The following is a 19,373-nucleotide window of genomic DNA, read 5'->3' on the forward strand; positions in this document are numbered from 1 at the left end:
TTTTCTGTAATGCTATGCCTATAAATGAATGAATCCTCTGAAACATATGAAGGGGTTAATAATATTTATGACTACCAACATACATTAACATAATTATATGCGACGAGAAAAGATTATATAAAATTAAGATATTATATCATTTTTATCTTTTTTCAATAATTTAATATCATTTTAATATTTTTATTTTTAATTTCAGAATCACATGGCAATCCTTTCTCTATATATACAACTTTGTTTTTTTTTTTTTACTGTTGTTAATAGAAACTGATGAGTCATTAAACAAGACTACGCTTGAAACAAAAAAAGAAAAAGACAACACTATGCCCCTTAATTCTGTATGGCTTGGGAGACACCATTACTGTGAAGTTTTAGGATTTTCTTGACGAGTGTCTTAAGGATACTTTTTAACGTACCAGTTTATGGTAATATTTTTAATTTTCAAAGAAAAAATTAGTAAAATGCTTATAAAACAATGTGGACGAGAATCGAAATTGAAGGAAAAAAAAGAAGCTATAGGTGAAGAGGATGGTTTTATAGTTTAAAAGGTCATCCAAATTAAATACTTGGAATTTTGTCATTTAATTTTTACAACATTATCATTTTAATTACCTAACTCTTAAATTTGTAACGGGTTAGATTGTACATGTCAGATCATATTTACACTTTCATTTTAGTTATTTAACTTTTAAGTCACTCTCATTTTGATCACTTAGTTTCTTTTTCTTTTCTTTTTCCAATATTGAAATTTTAATTTTAAAACATCAAAGTCAATTAAATAAATTGTTCAAAATATTATCCTCCATACTGTCAACCAATTTGTTACTATAAGATTGAAATTAATTAAATTGATTAATTTATCTCCTTTTAAATTTTATTTTATGTTTTCCAAATCAAAATCAATTCAAATAACTCATCTTTGATATTTGTCTATAAAACCCAAAATTCTTTTGATTATATGACCTTAAATTTTACGTGCTAAACCAAGAGAAAACAAAATTCCTTACAATTAATTAATTTTATTTTCCATGCCAAACAAGACTTAGATTTTTTTCATCACTTTTTACCCAAACGAAGAAAAAAATAATTAATTTAATTATTAAATATAAATTATTTTTCATAGACAATTATTAAATATGAGTTATTCGAGTTGCTTTCATTAAGAATAATTTCAAAATATAAAATAAAATTTTAAAATTTAGAAGGAGATTAAATTAATTAATTTCAATATCATAGTGACAAATTGTTGATATATCAATGGATAAATTTTGTTAATAAATTATTTAATTGACTTTGATGTTTTGAAATTTAAAAATACTGAAAAAAAAAAATTAGGTGACAAAATGAAAGTGTAAGCATGATGTGACGTGTATAGTATAATTGCCGTTAGAGATTTAACAATTGAGTTACTAAAATAAAAGCGTCCGAATGAAGAAATTGCAAGTATTTTATTTTAGGTAATCAAAATGAAAGCACTTTAAAAATTAGATGACTAACTAGACAGTTTAACCTATTTTAAATTCGTTTCAATATAATGTGCTGGACTTATATTTTAATATAACAAATTAATTTAATAATTTGCATACATTAATAAAAATAATTTAAAGAAAAATTTAAAGTTAAATTCAAAATTCAAAAATATAAATTAGTAATGAAAAAATAAAAATATGAGTCAAATGTAACTGTAGGAATATAATAAATAATAAAATAATAATAGAAAATAAAATTTTAAACATTCACAATCTTAATTTTTCCATTTAGAATTTTTCTAAGCTGATTTAGCCTTAAAGTTAAGTCATTGTTGTTAAATCATAACATACTTTATTTAACATTTTTAAATATAAAATATCATTAAAAATAATCGTCATTATATTATATCATATTAAATTTATTTTAAAATGAATAAATATAATAAAATAAAACATAATATAACAATTATTCTATATTTTATTTTTATGCATTTTCAAAATTATTTAAAATGTGAATATTATAATATTTCGCAACAAAATTTTATTAATTAATTTGAGTATAATAAATTTAAAATATATAATTATTAAATTAATTTAATGTTGTTTTATACAATTGTATGCTAATTTTAAATTATAATTTTAATAAAAATATATAATTTCAATGAGGTATTATGAAGATTATAATATTTATATAAAAATTATACAAATTGCATGTTAATATTTTTCACTTGTATGGAGAGCACAGGCGGATATAAGGGATAGGTGGGGCATTCTTTCCTAACCTTTTAGAAATTTATATATCACCTTTTAAAAATTAATTTTATTATATTAAATTTCTTAAAAGTTTAAATTCTACCACAAATCTAAAAAAAAAACACTTAACCCTTTTAAAGTTTAAAATTATATTTTAATTTTGGTTTTTTTCAGATAATTTAAGATTATACTAATTTTTAGATATATTACTTATTAGAAATTAGAAGCACAATGCAATTATCAATGTCAATAAATTAAACTTTAATTTTATTCATATTTCAAATCATATATATATATTAATTATTGAATAATTATACATAAAACTAATAGTAAAAACATGTAGTCTATAATTCTAATATAAATTTCTCCCTAAGTCATATTTTTAGATCCTTTATTAAATTGAAGTAATAGTTAAAACTTTTATCAGATAACTGTTTAATATGAGTTCAAATTGTATTACCTATCATTTATTACAAGTTGATTTATAAATTTATAATTGCCTTGATCTCACCTAATTTTTGTATTAAAAATAGCGACGTATTAATCATTGAGCGTGTCCACTTGTTATTTTGGATATGTCACCAAAGATAACTTTTTCTAAATAGCTTTAATACTTTACCATAATATGATTTGGAGTTCACACTTAACTAACTATTTTTAATTTAACCATTTTTAATTATTAACGTACTTAAATAGAGAAAAAATTATATTTTGACATTTAAATAAATAAATTAAAATTTTATATTTAAATTTGTTAACTTTGAAGTAGATTAATATTATGGGGACTCTATTTTAAATATTAATTAATTTTAAATAATATAATAAAATTACATATTTAGATAATATAATTTGGTTAATTTTAAAAGTATTGGATATTTTTCTGAACATTCATTTTATTATAAGTTTTTACCATAGTTACCCTTTTTGATATAATGCTTAAAATTATCTATAGCTCTCTCAACCTTTAAATGAGAGGATAATACGATTTATCACATTTGAATCCGACTCGACTCGGCTCATGCACATCTCTACTAAACGAGTTGATAATTGTAAGCGCACATTATTTGAATCTTCCAGGCCGAAGGAACAAGGCAAATTAGGAGTTCAATTTTGTCTCATCACTACATAAATTAAAATTTACGTATTACTTAATACAATAAATCAAATTAATATGTAATTTTAAAACTTGTAAGCTTTGGGGGCGCACTTTGATAAATTGAAGGGTACTGTTTGTATCATCATGATTTCTGTAAAATGCCCATTATTATATTTAATGTCAAAAGGGAATTTAGTCGCATGCATTCACCTGAGGTCGAGTCTTTTCCATGGCCTGTCGAAGAGTTTGTAAATTTATTTCAAGAGTTATCAAATTAATTTTTAATTCAACATATTAAATATTTAAAATTTATTTTCTATTTAATCATATATTAATTTTGAGATACTTGTATTAATTTATTTTTAGTTGAAATAAATATTATTTAAAAAATAAATAGATTAGGTGACACATTTTTCTAATAATAAATTAACTTATATTAATAATAAATATTGCTGAAAAGATTGAAACTAACAATTTGTATTTTATTTCCTTTAAAATATTTAGTGAACAAAATTTGTTAATTATCCCTTCTTACTTTGCGAGGGAGGGTGACAATGGGGATATATGCTTTGGGATAATTTGTTGGTGCTTTTGGAATAGAAGGAACAAGAAGATTTTTGGCAATGATTTTTTTGAGACCAAGGATGTATGGGAGAGAAGTTTGAGAGTTACTGATCGTTTCTTCATCGACAATATGGGCAAAGGTGGAGCGGGGACTATTTTAAAGAATCATAAGGGAGAATGAGTTTGTGGTTTTCATAGACATATCCAATTGGTCATGAGTGCTGAAGCGGAGCTATGAGCAATTAAGAATGGATTATCTCTTGCATGGCAGCTTAATATAGGAAGCATTGAAATTGAAAGCGATTCTGAGATTGCTATTAAACTCATAGATAATGATAATACTATCAATATTGCTCTTTCCACTATTGTTTATGATTGCAAGTCTCTATTGCTTAAGTTCATCACGATACCTCACTCAAGCACATATTTAATGAGGGTAATCGGTGTACGGATAGGTTAGCTTGATTAGGGAGCAGCTTTCAACATGATTATTCTATCACCCTTTGTAGTAGGAATCTTTTGTGTATTTGTAGGGAACCCCCTGTTTGTATTGAGGCACTGTTAAAATCTGATGCCTATAATCGTTTTATGTATCGAACTATTTTGATTAATGATATTTGTTTTATTTTCATTAAAAAAAAAAAGGTAAGTTCAAGAGTGTGGTGAGAAGTATGCCATGCACATAAAGACAATCTAGTTGGGACGTAGGTAAATCATGGGGAAAAATGGATGATGATTAGTTGGAATCCCCTACCGTTGGGATGACTTAAGATTAACTCTGATGGTGCTGTTAAAAAAATTTGAAAATTAACTATTAATCGGGTGTTACTTTATTTCAAAAATAGTTTAAATTTAAATTATAATTATATAAAAAAAATTTGAAATGACTATTTCAGGAGGTGCCATAAGGGATTACTGTGGGGTTTGTAAGGAAGATCGAGCGTGTCATTGTGACTAATGCGGAACTTTGGGGCTTTGTTGATGGGTGCTCAGCGAGTCTTGCTTGAGAGTAATAACCGATTATATCTTTGAAATTTCAGTATTCAAATAGTAGTGGTGTTGTAGCATTATTATTATTATTATTATTATTATTATTATTAGGGGAAAGAAGGGTGTTGTAAACAACACGTAAATGCAATAGTGACATGTCTAGGCAGATGATCATAAAGTAGCTTTTCATTATCCATCGCAACTAATCTAAAGCGGAATATCTTCACATGTAGTCATTAATTTGTGTAAGCAACGTCTGGTCTTTGCATACCCTAATCTCCTATTCTGCCTAACAATTTGAACTGGCCAAATCCTAAATTGTCCAAATTTTGCTGTTAGTTCGAAACGGTAATGCTAATACAATCTATTTCAGTGTTAATTTGATATTTATAAAAAAATGTATTAATTTTTTTAAAATTCAATACAAAAAAATGTATTAAAATGTAAAAAAAAAAAAAATTAAGACTTGGGAGCGTAGAGTCTCTGTTGATACAACTTGGAAGTAGCGTAACGTATGATAGAAACGAAGCTTATGGCCTGCATGAAAAAACCGGCCATTTTCAAAATTTCCCTTTGCCCGTTTGTGCTTGTCGGCTTCATCTCTCGACAAAAATCTCATTCTGAATTCGAAATTGTGGCTTATAAATAAACACTTCATAAATTTGTCCTCAGCTAACTATTTTAATGGTTTCTTGATTTGATTTCATCATTTTATTTATGCATACCAAGAAAAGGATCACACAAAACGAACGGCTGCAGCTTAATTATTAAAACCATACACAACTTGTTAGTTCTTTTGCATGGCTGGGTGTCATGAAACAAAGGGCATAAAAATATAAAACCGTTTAAGTAATGTAAAAGGTCTATAATTTTCGTTAAAGAATATGAAGAATCTGCAATTAGACAGCATTAGTATGCATATTCCATGGAAGACGGGGTCAATTGAGTATGCCAACTTGCTACAAACCCGTCCAATTGCTACCTCATAACTAGACTTTTTGCATTTATGATCAACATAATAAATGACTAACAGGAGTTGCCATAAGGATTGTGAAAACCAAATTTTGCCCGGGCCCATTACAATAATAGACAAAAAAATATAAAGCCCAAATTTTGTAAACCCAACCTTAATACCCAATCAGCTAAACCCAAACTAAAACAAGCCCAAAATGGCCCAAACCTAAACTAGTTTCAGCATCCAAGAAACCCTAGCAGCAGTATGCGCCGCTCCCCACGTGCCTAGTCAGCACGTCCAACGCTCGAGGCTCAACCACTCCCTGGCCCCGTCCCATCACCTGCACCTCCAAGGACCTGCAAACAGCAAGAAAAGAGGACAAAAAACAGCAAAAGATAGCAGCAACAACTGAGAAATAGTAGCGATTTTTTTCTATTGTAATCGGTTATAAAACCGAAACGAAATCAGTTTGTAAAGGGGGATTTTTGGGGAAGAAAAAAAAGATTGATTGAACACAACGAATACAAACGAGATATCAGAGAATCGAAAGGAAAAAGTTTCGAAAGGTGTTCTTTTTATTTCTTTTATTTCAGTAATTTCATTTTTTTTAAAGAAATAGTTTTAAAATAAAATGGGTGGAAGTTTACCTGAGGTTTCAACACCGCGAGTGGGGAGGTCGCCGTTCCCAATGATGAACGGTCATTTTCGGTAAAATGGACGAAAATTCGAAAGGTTTCCTTGTCTTTTCTTCTTTTTGGTTGAGTTCTCGTGGAAAATGGCCTCGGATCAGGATTTTGCTCATTGGAGCGCTCAAGTTGGGGGTTTTTGATGAACTCCGGCCACCGTGTACGGCGGCGCCGTCGCCGATGACCGGCGGTCGACACGGTGGCTAGTGACCGGAGCCCATGGCCGGAGGGGGTGTTGAGAGAAGGAGGGGAGAGCAAAATTTCTTTTTTTTTTGGAAGGAGGGTTGAAATGAATATTTAAAAAAAAAATGGGGCTTATATAAGGCATCAAAATGGCGCCGTTTTGGGATGGCTTAAAATGCCCCAAAACGACGCCGTATAAGGCAACCCGAATTTGACTCGCTCCAGAGGGTGGGGATTCGCGTGTTTTCATTGTTTTTGGGATATTTACACCCTTAGTCCCTCCGATATTTCACCTTCATTTAATTCAATCCTATTTATTTCTTTTATTTTTTTTTATTTTGCCCCATGTATTTTGCCCTTGACTCATTTGGATCTGCATCAAAGCGTTGCGTTTTGACGGCTTGGGTTTATTGCCCAATCAGTCCCTCTCTTTTGCACGCGCATTCTATTTGGATCCTTATGTGGTTTTAACATTTAGATTTTGTACTTTTAATTCTGTTTTGATTTCAACTTAGTCCTTTCCTTGTTATTTTCTTTCTTTATTTATTAAATGAATTAACTTGATATTATTATCACTATTTCTATTATTTTTCGCATTTAACTAATTGTTTTATTATCATGGTATTAAATTAATGGTTATCGCGATATTATTGCTATTATTTTTATATATAGATACATATTTATCTAATATATATATATATATATATATATATATATATATATGTATTTTCGTTTATCATTTATCTATGTATATCTCTAGATACAATTTCAAAACTATTTTATTTTTAAATTCAACCCTCTGTATTTTATTTTATTTTCATATTTATTGATTTACCTATACTTACGCATTAGACTTCTTTTTTTTTTATCAAATCTTTTTAGTTTTCACTTCAATTTCTTATTTTTAATATTGTTTCTTATTATGCTTTTGCTTTTATTTTACTTTTACACTATCTTTGTTTATTTATTTATTTATTATTATTATTATTTTTCTTTTTCTTTTCAACCCTTCTTTAATAATTTAAGTTCCTCTGTTTACATTATTTTATGTATTTCTATATTTTACCTCTATTATTATTATTATTATTTATTTACGTGTTTGGTTTTAAATTTCATCCATGATTTCATTTCTATTTTCATTTGTTTATTTATTTTCAATCTTTTACAAATTATTTCCCTTATTTATTTATTTGTGTATCTTAAACTCTTTATACATTATTTATTTATATATATATTATTTATATTAAAATATTTTTATTTTATGTATATTATTTACTTTAATATTTTTATATTATTTATTTTAGATCTTTTATATGTTATTTTAAATTGTTATATGTTATTTATTTTAAGTCGCTTTATTTTACTTTAAATTGTTTTGTATGTTGATTATTTTAAATTGTTTTATACTATTCACTTAAAATTGCTTTTTATGACATCTTTTTAGCTTGTTTTTATGTATTATTTATTTAAAATTGTCTCATTATCTATTTTAAAGGGTTTCATGTTGTTTATTTCATTCTTTTGATTATTAATGTTGGTATTTAAGTGACATATATTATGCGATTATTATCATTGTGTATATTATAATTGTTCGTTCGTATTTTCATATTATTGTCACCCATTTGCATAGTATCTTATCCATGTACATTGTTCCATGTTTATTCATTTTTCATTCGCAATTGTCGCATTGTAGTTTTCAACTTATTAATCCAAAATCAATTATTCCACTTTATTTCAAGTCAAATTAATTTATTTTGAGTTGACTTTGTAAAACAAAGGCGATGTTTGATGTTTAGAAATTTGAGGGATCTTGAGGGATCGTGCCCTAACGTGTTGGGTTTCGATCTTTCGTTTATTTAAATAATCAAATTTCCCTTTAAAATCTCGTCCGCATTTTCTAAACTTTAAAACAAAAGCGACGATTGACGTTTGGGAATTCGAGAAAATTGTGCCCTAATGTGCTGGGTTTCGATTTTCTGTTTATCCAAATAATCAAACATCCCTTTAAAATTCCGTCCACATTTTTCTTCAAAAAAAATAACGCAATATTTTGTGTTTGGAAATTCCGAGGAAACGTGCCCTACGTGCTAGGTTTCGATTTGCCGTTTGACCAAATAACTGAATATCCTTTTTAAACAATTTCAATGCATGAGTTTTGGAAATCATGAGATGATTTTGGTATCGAAGGTTTGAAATGTCGTGTCCTACGTATTGGATGTGATATTTTATTTCTTCGAAACAAGAGAATCTTAATATCCACTTTAAGTTATCCAAACATTCATAAAAAGGGGATCGTATTTCAAAATTTGTTTTAAATCTTTTCAATTTTCGATATTAAGACATTAATTAATCAATTGGGTACCAATTTTGGGCGTTACGAGAATGCTAATCCTTCCTCGTACGTAACCGACTCCCGAACCCTTTTTCTCAAATTTTGTAGACCAAAATCGTTGATTTAGTAAACCAAAATATTTTATTAAAATGACCAAACTTCTTGGTGATCCGATCACACCTAAACAAAAAAGATTGGTGGCAACTCCCAATTTTCGTTTTCTTTTCAAAATATAAAGTCGATCCCCGTTTTCAAAAAAATGGTTTCGACAAGGACAAAAGAAAAAAAAGAAGAAAAAGAACGTGATCGTATAGAAAATAATGCAATCAGCTTGCTTTGTTGATGTATTTTGAGTTTGATATTGGAAATCAAATATATATGTTTTGTGTGTGAGTTGCTTTAGGCCTTTAGTAATAGGCAGCTGTAAGTTTTTCTACTGTAAGATCCTTTTACTTATGTTTTATGTTCTTTTTAAATCTAGTGTTAAGTAGTTGTAAATTATTTTTAATGTAAAGGTTGTGTGTGTGAGAAGCTGAATAGATAGTCTTCTCCATTGTTCAAAAAAAATTTGTTCTTCTTCTCTTCCCTTCTTTGTAACAAAATTGACACCAACAGTGGTATTCAGAGCTTCTTCTTGAGGGCTGTGAGGTTCTACTTCTATTTTTGAGTGATTTTAATGGCTTATTCTAATGTTCTTTCAACATCTTGAAACACGAAAGGCTATTTAGGATAAACTCAATGAAACTTATGAGGGAGGTGATACAGTAAATAAAACAAACTTTTAACTCTAAAAAGAGAGTTTCTGATGCTACAAATGAAGGAGGATGAGCTGATTAAAGATTATTCATGATCAGTATTCCTCAGAGATTTAAAGCCAAAATTTCAGCTATTGAGGAATCTTGTGACGTGACAAGTCTAACTATTGCTGATCTTGTTAGCAAGTTAGAAGCGCAAAAGCAAAGGGTTTCTATACAAGTCCATAAGGCAAGTTAAGGTACTTTTCTTGCTACTAATAGAGGAGTAAAGTTCAACAACTCCGGGAATAAATTTGAAAGCTCAAAGTAAGGGCAAAGCTGTTGTTTCTTCCACCAATGGTCAGAATGAAAAGTTTGCATCATGTCCTATTTGTAAGAGGACAAATCATGCTGAAAAGGATTGTCGATTCAAGGAAAATGACAAGTCCAAATTTCAATGTACCTTTTGCCAAAAGTCTGGACATACTGAAAAGTTTTGTTGGGCTAAGAAGAAGCAAGCAAAAAAGCAAGACCAAAAACAGCAAATGCAACTGAAGAGAACTAAGAGCAAGGTGAGTATATGTTTATGGTTTCACATGTTAAACCATCTCATAACTCTATTTGGTTATGGATAATAGGTGTACCAGTCATATGACACATGTGGCTGCATATTTTAACTCACTTGATAAGTCCTTTAAAACAAGTGTGAAGTTGGGAAATGGTGCTACAGTTCAATTTCAAGGCAAAGGCTCAATTTCTGTGAATACTCTACAAGGTAAAAGGATAATTTTTTTTTTATTCTTGATTTAGACCAAAGTCTTTTGAGTATTCCTCAAATGATTAAAAATAGATTTAGTGTTCAGTTTAAGGGTAATGTCTGCAACATATTTGATGTTTTTGGTTCTAAGTTTGCCGGTCTGAAAATGCAAAATAATAGTTTTTATTTGAATCTTGATGTTGATTGTGAATGTATGTGCTTTGCTAAGGATGATGTCAATCTTCTTTGGCATAAAAGGATAGGCCATTTTAATCTTAGAACCTTGAAGTATATGTAATCAAATAGTTTTGTAACAGATTTGCCTAAATTGAATGTGTGTGATGATAAATGTGATAGTTGTCAACTTAAGAAGTCACATAGGTTTTCATTTTCTTATGATGGTGTAAAGAGAGCAACTATGAAATTAGAGTTAGTTCACTCTAATTTATGCGGTCCAATGTAACTTTCTTCTATGAATGGTAGCAAATATTTTGTGTTGTTTATAGATGAGTTGACAACGATATGTTGGGTGTATTTCTTGAAGTCCAAGATGAATGTATTTTCAAGATTTAAAGAATTCAAGAAACTCGTTGAAAATCAATGTGATTGTAAGTTAAAGGTTTTAAGAACAGATAATGGTGGAGAGTATGTGTCGAAGGAGTTCAATGATTTTTGCAGACTCTAGGATTCATCATCAGCTCACTGTTCCTTACACCCCTCAATAGAATTGAGTTTGTTAAAGGACAAAAAGAATTTTTTTGGAGATGTCAAGATGTATGTTGTTTGAAGAACATCTTCCGAATTCATTTTGGGCAGAAGTTGTATCAACATCTGTGTACTTGTTAAACAGGTTAGCAACTAAGGCTGTGGATGGAAAAACTCCTCTTGAAGCTTGGTCTAGGTTTAAGCCTTCTGTGAAACATATTAGAGTGTTTGGTTCTATTTGTTTCAGCTATATACCTGTTAATATGAGAACTAAGTTAGATGAAAGAACTTGGAAAGGAATCCTTGTTGGTTATTCTTTTCAATCCAAGGGGTATAGAGTCTTTAATCTGAAAAGCAAGAAACTTGTGGTGAATAGAGATGTCATCTTTGATAAAGATTCTTACTGGAGTTGAGAAACGAATGATGTGCAAAAGCACGATCGTGGGTTAATGCCTGAAAAGGCTGATACAACTGATGATGCTAAACATGGTGTGACTAGTAATGAATTTGGTGCAATTAGTACAATTGATGTTGAGGTTATCAAAACTAAATCCATAGTAAATGTGTATAAGAGGTGAATTTTGTCTTTGTTGAACTAACAAGTTTTGATGAAGCTACAAAGGTACCTAAATGGATTGATGCAATGAAGGTAGAAATTTCTGCAATTGAGAAAAATAATACCTGGTTCTTGACTGATCTACCTAATGGTAAACATGTTAAAGGTGTGAAGTGGGTTTATAAGACTAAGTTCAATCCTAATGGCGTTATTTTCAAGCATAAGGCTAGGTTGGTCATAAAGGGGTATGCATAGATAGGTGGAGTTGACTACGATAACACTTTTGCACCAGTTGCTAGACACAATACCACCATATTACTCATTGCTATTGCAAGTCAATTAGGTTGAAATGTGTTTCATTTGGATGTAAAATCAACTTTCTTGAATAAAGAGCTTGAAGAAGATATCTATGTTTGTCAACCTGAAGGTTTGTGGTTGTTGGAAAGGATCATCAAGTGTACAAGCTTAAGAAGGCTATTTATGGTCTAAAATAGGCACCAAGGGCATGGTATTGCAAAATTGATTCTTATTTACAGAAGTTGGGTTTTCAAACAAGCATTAATAAAGCTACTTTGTATCTTAAGAAACGTATGAATATTGACTTGCTTAATGTTTCTCTTTATGTTGATGATTTGTTGGTAATAGGAAGCAATGATGAAGCTTTCTCAGAATTTAAATTGAGTATGCAAAAAGAATTTGATATGTCAGATCTTGGCTTGATGAGTTATTTTCTTGGGATAGAAATTAATCAAAAGAAGGCTGGTATCTTCATTTCACGACAGAAGTATACTTTAGATGTTCTAAGAAAATTTAAGCTGGAATTTTGCAAATGAGTTGACTCTCCATTGCCTCTAAACTTGAAGTTGTCAAAAAATGATGGTGAGAAACTCTGTGATCCTTTTATTTATAGAAGTATAGTTGGAAGCTTACTTGATAGCAACACAACCTGATTTAATGTTCCCTACAATATTGCTATCAAGGTTTATGAGTTCACCTTCTGATGTTCATTTGGGTTTTTTTTTAACCTATATATTATAAAAATAAAAAAAATTACTTAAATGGTATGTTAAATAGATTATGTACCAAAATGGTACATCCAAACAATTGGAGGGTAGTGTATAGGCGGCACAACCCTAAAATACTAACACATTTGACTAAAAAGAAATGATATTTTAATAGTGGTGCCTAATTGACAGGCGACACTAGGGGTGAGCAAAATTCGATTCAATTCAAAAAACTCGATAAAAAATTCAAATTTTGAATTAAATAGTTTGAATTATATGAGTTAATCAAGTTATTCGGGTCAACTCAAATAAAAAATTAAGTTTTTCGATTTAATTCGAATATGAATTACACAATTTGAGTTATCCAAAAAGCCGAATAAGAAAAGACAAAACTACGTCGTTTTGATAAATGTTTACTTTTTAAAAAGTTAAAATTCAAAATAAATAAGTTAAAAGATAAAACTACGTCGTTTTGATAAATATTTATCTATTAAGTTAAAAGGAAAAATCATTATATTTTTCATGTAGTTAAATAATCTTGTACTTCATCTACTAGTTAAATAATCGGTCCATCTAAGTACAACATTAAGTATAGGATTCGTTAACTCAACTCGATTCGACTCAAAATTTTTTACTTGATTTAATTCGATTCGAAAAAAATTCAAATTGAGTTTGGTTGCTAATATAAGATTTGTCAACTCGACTAACTTGAAAAATTTTTACTCGATTCGACTTGACTCAATCGAATACTCACCCCTAGGCGACACCACTTTGACCAGAATGGTATAGAGAATGTATTTTATATGAAAGGGGTACGGTGTCTATCTAATAGGTGACACCACTAACCCCTATCTGATAGGCGGCACTGGTGATCCCTATCTGATAGGTGGCACCAGTACCATTTCCCCCTGCCCTATCCAGCTCAATATTAGTATTTGTTAAAAAAAAAATAGAACATAAGGAAGAAGAGAGAGAAGAGAAGAAAGAAAGAAAATAGAAAATGTATTTTTATTTTTATTGTTATTTTCAAATAGAATAGATTATTATAAGAAAAAATATTTTGTTAGTATTATATAGTTTGTTTAGTGTTATTTTTATGTTTTGTTTTAAAGTTATTTTGTTTATTGTGATTTATTAGTAAGTTTTGTGTTTAGATTAATTATTTGTTTAAGGTTTATTGTGATTTTTAGGTTATGAATGTTATGTTTTAAATTTTTTAAATATATTGATGGTCACTAAACTAACTAAAATTACAACAAAGGCAAGCACACCTATCGAATAATAGTATAGGTATAGTGAGTCGGGAATATCGTATCCACAAGGACTACAAGTACTAGTAATGACTTTTTTTCTATTATTTAGCCAACAATTTAATGGGATTGATTTTAATCTAAAATTAACGAACTAATTACTAAGAACCCAACAGATAATGAATTAGAAAAATATTTGAAGAAACCAATGAGATAAACAATATCCAGGAAAGAATCCACCTAAACTTCACTTATTATTCTGAATCTGAATTAAACGATTTATTTACCTGTGCCTTAATCCGTAGAAATTCCTAAATTATGTTAATATCTCTTTCGATAGTAAAAACAACAGACTCTAGGTTGCTTAATTGAAATCTCTTTCTAATTAAAACCCCTATTGTCGCATTAACTCGATCTATGGATTCCCTTATTGGATTTGACTCTAATCTGGTAGATTTATGTCATCCTATTTCTAAGATTGCATGCAACTCCACTCAATTATGCTAGATCTACTCTTAAATAAGGACTTTTGCTCCACTGAATAAGCACATTTAACATGAATCAATATCCTAAAAATATCAAAACACGAAATAAACATACATAGTTGAGAACAAGAACTCAAGTATTTATCATGTAAATCAGAAATTAAATAACAAGATCAATCATAAGTTTCATCTTCCCTAGGTATTTAAGGAATTTAGTTTATCATTTGGGATGAAAACATCTCAAAATTAGAATAACAACAAGACATAAAGAAACCTAATAAAACTTCGAAGGAAATTTGAATGGAGATCTTCAATCTGGAAGGAGATTCGCTTCTACGTTGATTCTGACAGTGTTCTTCGAGTACTTTCTTCATTCTTCTCTGTGTGCTCTTTTAGGTCCTCTTCTACTATGTATTTATAAACTTTAGAATGCTCAAAAAGCCTAAAATTGGGTTTTTCCCCGTGTTTGGGAAACAGGGCGCGATATCAACACGGACTGGCACACGGATTGGTACATGGACGTGTGCCTAGCCCGTGTAGTTTCTAGAAATAGCTCTTTTTGCCTGATTTTGGCTCGTTTTTGCTCTTTTCGCTCCCTTATGCTCACCTAAGTATAGAAACATGAATTTAAAGGATTATAAGCATCAAATTCACTAATTTACATAATAAATCATCCAAAAACGCATCAAGAATGGGATTAAAAATATGTTACTTTTATGGCTTATCATATATTTGAAAGTTTTTATGTTAGTAACTATTATAAAGTAATTTTTAGTTAGTGATAACAACAGAAAAAAATAGATAAATACTGAAAATATTTTTGTCATAAATATTGTTAGAAATGACAATAAATTTGATATTGTCTGATGAGATAATAACTTCAGCACAAAGTTAGAAAGTTGATAAAATGATGAGAGAATTGCAAGATTACAGAATGAAACCAGAAGAAAACATCGTTCAACACCTTATTACCGTAAATTAAAAGATGCAAGAAGTGTTATGGAAGGGTCATGAACTAATTAGAAAGAATAAAGTGCAATACTTAACCCTTAGAGGGAATTAATAGAACGGGAGCATCAAATCATTTTAGACTAACTTTGGAAGACATTGGTACCACGAACCTATTGGAATCTAGTTATATACTTCGTGAAGTTTATAATCTCTTATGGGAATTAATAGAACGGGAGCATCAAATCATTTTAGACTAACTTTGGAAGACATTGGTACCACGAACCTATTGGAATCTAGTTATATACTTCGTGAAGTTTATAATCTCTTATGGAGAAAGGAAAATAACGAGACAAAGTGTAGGTTCACGAAAGTTGATTGGGAAGCAAAATGTGTTTGACATACCATGGATGGATAAATTAGTTGTTAGGAAATTACCAAGAGAATTTCTAAATTCAATACTCATTATAAAGATTGAAGAGGAAGAAAATCTTGAGGAATTTCTAAATTGGATTGTAGAAGATGAATTTGAAGAGAATTCAAAATTAATATAGAGAATTTCCCAGAGAAAGATACAGGATCAGAGATTGAAGAAAATGTAGAACTAAATTTAAGTGGCTAAATGTAAAGATAAATATTGTTCATGTACAAAATGAGAACTGAAAAAGTCTGAGCTTATGAATGAAAAAAATTGCATATTGATATAATTTTGGCTTCTTTTTATTCATTAAATTTTTTATGTAAGTATTTTTATGCTATTTGAAATTGTTTTGAGAATTTTTGTTTATTTCTTAACAGATTGAGTATTGAAGATGGATAATCAGTTTTTCATATACGTTTATTTCAATGGAATAATCTTAACAACAACCGTTGGATGTATATTTGAATGTCACCAACAAATAACAATAAGATTTAATAGAAATGTCTTATTTGATTTTATGAAGGAAATGATTAGCGCAAAAATTGTTAGACGTTGTGGGAGAAGGAACTCGAAACTTTTCTATAAGTTTCTAGTTTTGGCAGATCCCATCCAATTTACCGAAATAGAACTTGTAGACGATGAAGACGTGGAGACAATGATCGCTATTTATTGTAGGAATCGAAGTGACCAAAATGCACCGATTCAGTTATTTGCTGAGGTAGTTGGTGTGAAGCCAACTGAAGATCTCACTGTATTAGGTGAAGAACATGGAGCTCAAGAACCGTGTATGATGACTCCAATATCGTACATTGATAGTGAATCAACTATACGCGGGATCGATATCGATCTTAATATTGCACCCGATATTGATGTGGATGGTGATGATGGATACGATAGTAGTGATCTTTGTATCACGAGGTCGATAGTGATAGTGATCCCGATCTGGACGAGGTCCCCAATGATATTGACGATAAAGACGTGAATGATGATGGAAACATTAACGTGTTTTCAGTCGGGAACCAGACTCAACGTATTGTGATACATAATAATCTTAGGCCACACATGTCGCTCATAGACTTCGACGCGACGCACGTAGCCGAGTTCCCAGAGTACCCTGAAATACTACCTACTCACTGGCTAGCTGTAGATTTCAATCCTGAGGAGTTGTTTGTAGGCCAGAGATTCGAAAGTAAGGAAGAGTGCGTATTTGCTATTAAATGGTATAGCATAAATATATCAGTGGACTACAAATTCGCAGTGTATATACCGATATTATATATAGGAGAGTGTTGAAAGTCGGGGGAAGGCTATAATTGGTGGGTACGAGCTATATTTATTCAAAAGTCACAGATGTGAGAGATACGAAAATTTGTTGGGCCTTACACATGCACATCAACACATAAGACAGAAGATCATCAAAAACTTGATTCCAAAACTATCTGTATGTGTCTCATGCCAATGGTGAAGGACATGCCGACCATTAAAGTTTCGGTATGGATTGCAGAAATACAGACATGATTCTAATATCGAGTATCATACTGAAAGGTGTGGATAGCTAAATAGATGGCAATGGAGAAATTGTACAGGGATTTTGATGTGTCGTACAATAAGCTACAAGGATGGATAATCGCTATACGAAAGTACATATTGGGGACTGTCATTGAGTTACAGACACGACCTTATTATAGCCCGAATCACCAACTACAATCGAGAAAATAAATTTCCATCGGATGTTCTGGACGTTTGATCCATGTGTGCGTGCATTTCCCCACTACAAGCGGTTTGTGCAAGTAAATGGACTTGGCTATACGAAAAATATACAGAGATCCTACTTCTTACAGTTGCTCAAGATAGAAACAAGAATGTGATCTCGATAGCATTTGCCATCCTAGATAAGGAAAACATGGAGTCGTAGGGATTCTTCCTTACCAGCTTGCGGAGGTATGTTATTAACAATGATAATATTTGCATCATTTTCGATAGAGGGAAACGATTAATTGTCACCATTAGGCGTTTCGATATTCCATAGAGATTCGTTTACTGCATCCGGTACATCGCATATGTACTGAGTAGTTTGCCAGTTGTGATCTCGTCTATGTTAGCTTAGAGATTTGTAAGAAAGGGGTGTGGAGCTTATCTTGCATATGTACTTGATACAAAAGTGACAGAAACAAAGATTGAATTAATACCAGTTGTGCGTGAGCATCCAGATGTGTTTCCCGAAGAATTACTGGGTTTACCACCTATCAGAGAGGTTGAGTTTGGTATTGAATTAGTACCAGGTACAATGCCGATATCGGTAGCTCCGTACAGAATATCTCCAACAGAGTTAAAAGAATTAAAGCTCAGTTGCAAGAGTTGGCAAATAAAGGTTTTAATAGACTGAGTTTCTCTCATTAGGGTGCACCGATGTTATTTCTAAAAAAGAAAGATGGCATGATGAGAATGTGTATAGACTACCAACAGCTCAACAAAGTAACGGTCAAGAATAAGTACCCTTTGCTATGAATAGATGATTTGTTTGATTAGTTAAAAGGGGTAGCAGTGTTTTCAAAAATTGATTTTGAGATCAGGTTATTAACAGTTACGAGTTAAAGACTCACATGTGCCAAAGACTGCATTTAGAACAAGGTACGGACACTACGAATTTCTTATTATACCTTTCGGACTAACAAATACACCTGTTGTTTTTATGGACTTCATGAACTAGATTTTCAGGCCGTACTTAGATCGATTCGTAGTTGTGTTTATTGATAATATTTTGATTTACTCTCGTAATGAATTTGAGCATGCTGAGCATTTGAGAATCGTGCTGCAAACTTTGAGAGATAAACAGTTGTTTGCAAAGTTCAGCAAATGCGAGTTTTGGCTACAAGAGGTTGGTTTTCTGGGATATATAATTTCAACCGCGAGTATCCGAGTTGACCCGAGCAAAATTTTTGCAATTATAGATTGGAAGCCTCCGAGAAATGTATCCAAAGTCTGTAGTTTTCTAGGACTAGCCGACTATTATAGACGATTTGTGAAAGGTTTATTGATGATTGCGACTCCGATAACATGATTGCTTTAAAAAGATATTAAATTTGAGTGGTCAGAAAAGTGTTAGTAGAGTTTCGAGTAGTTGAAAGCATTATTGACAGAGGCACCAGTGTTAGTTTAGCCTGAGTTGGGTAAATAATTCGTAGTTTTCAATATTTCATCGTTAAATGGCCTGGGTTGTGTCTTGATGCAGGAAGGCAAAGTTGTAGCTTATGCCTCGAGACAATTGAATCCACACGAAAAGAATCATCCAGCGCACGATCTAGAGTTAGCCGCGATAGTGTTCGCATTGAAAATTTGGCGTCTCATTACTTGTTTGGTGAGAAATGACATATTTATACCGACCACAAAAGCTTGAAATATCTGATAACTCAGAAGGATTTGAATTTGTGACAATGGAGATGGTTAGAATTGTTAAAAGGCTATGAATTAGTGATTGACTATCATCT

This window comes from Gossypium arboreum, chromosome 8, assembly GCF_025698485.1.
Source record: "Gossypium arboreum isolate Shixiya-1 chromosome 8, ASM2569848v2, whole genome shotgun sequence".
Taxonomy (NCBI): domain Eukaryota; kingdom Viridiplantae; phylum Streptophyta; class Magnoliopsida; order Malvales; family Malvaceae; genus Gossypium; species Gossypium arboreum.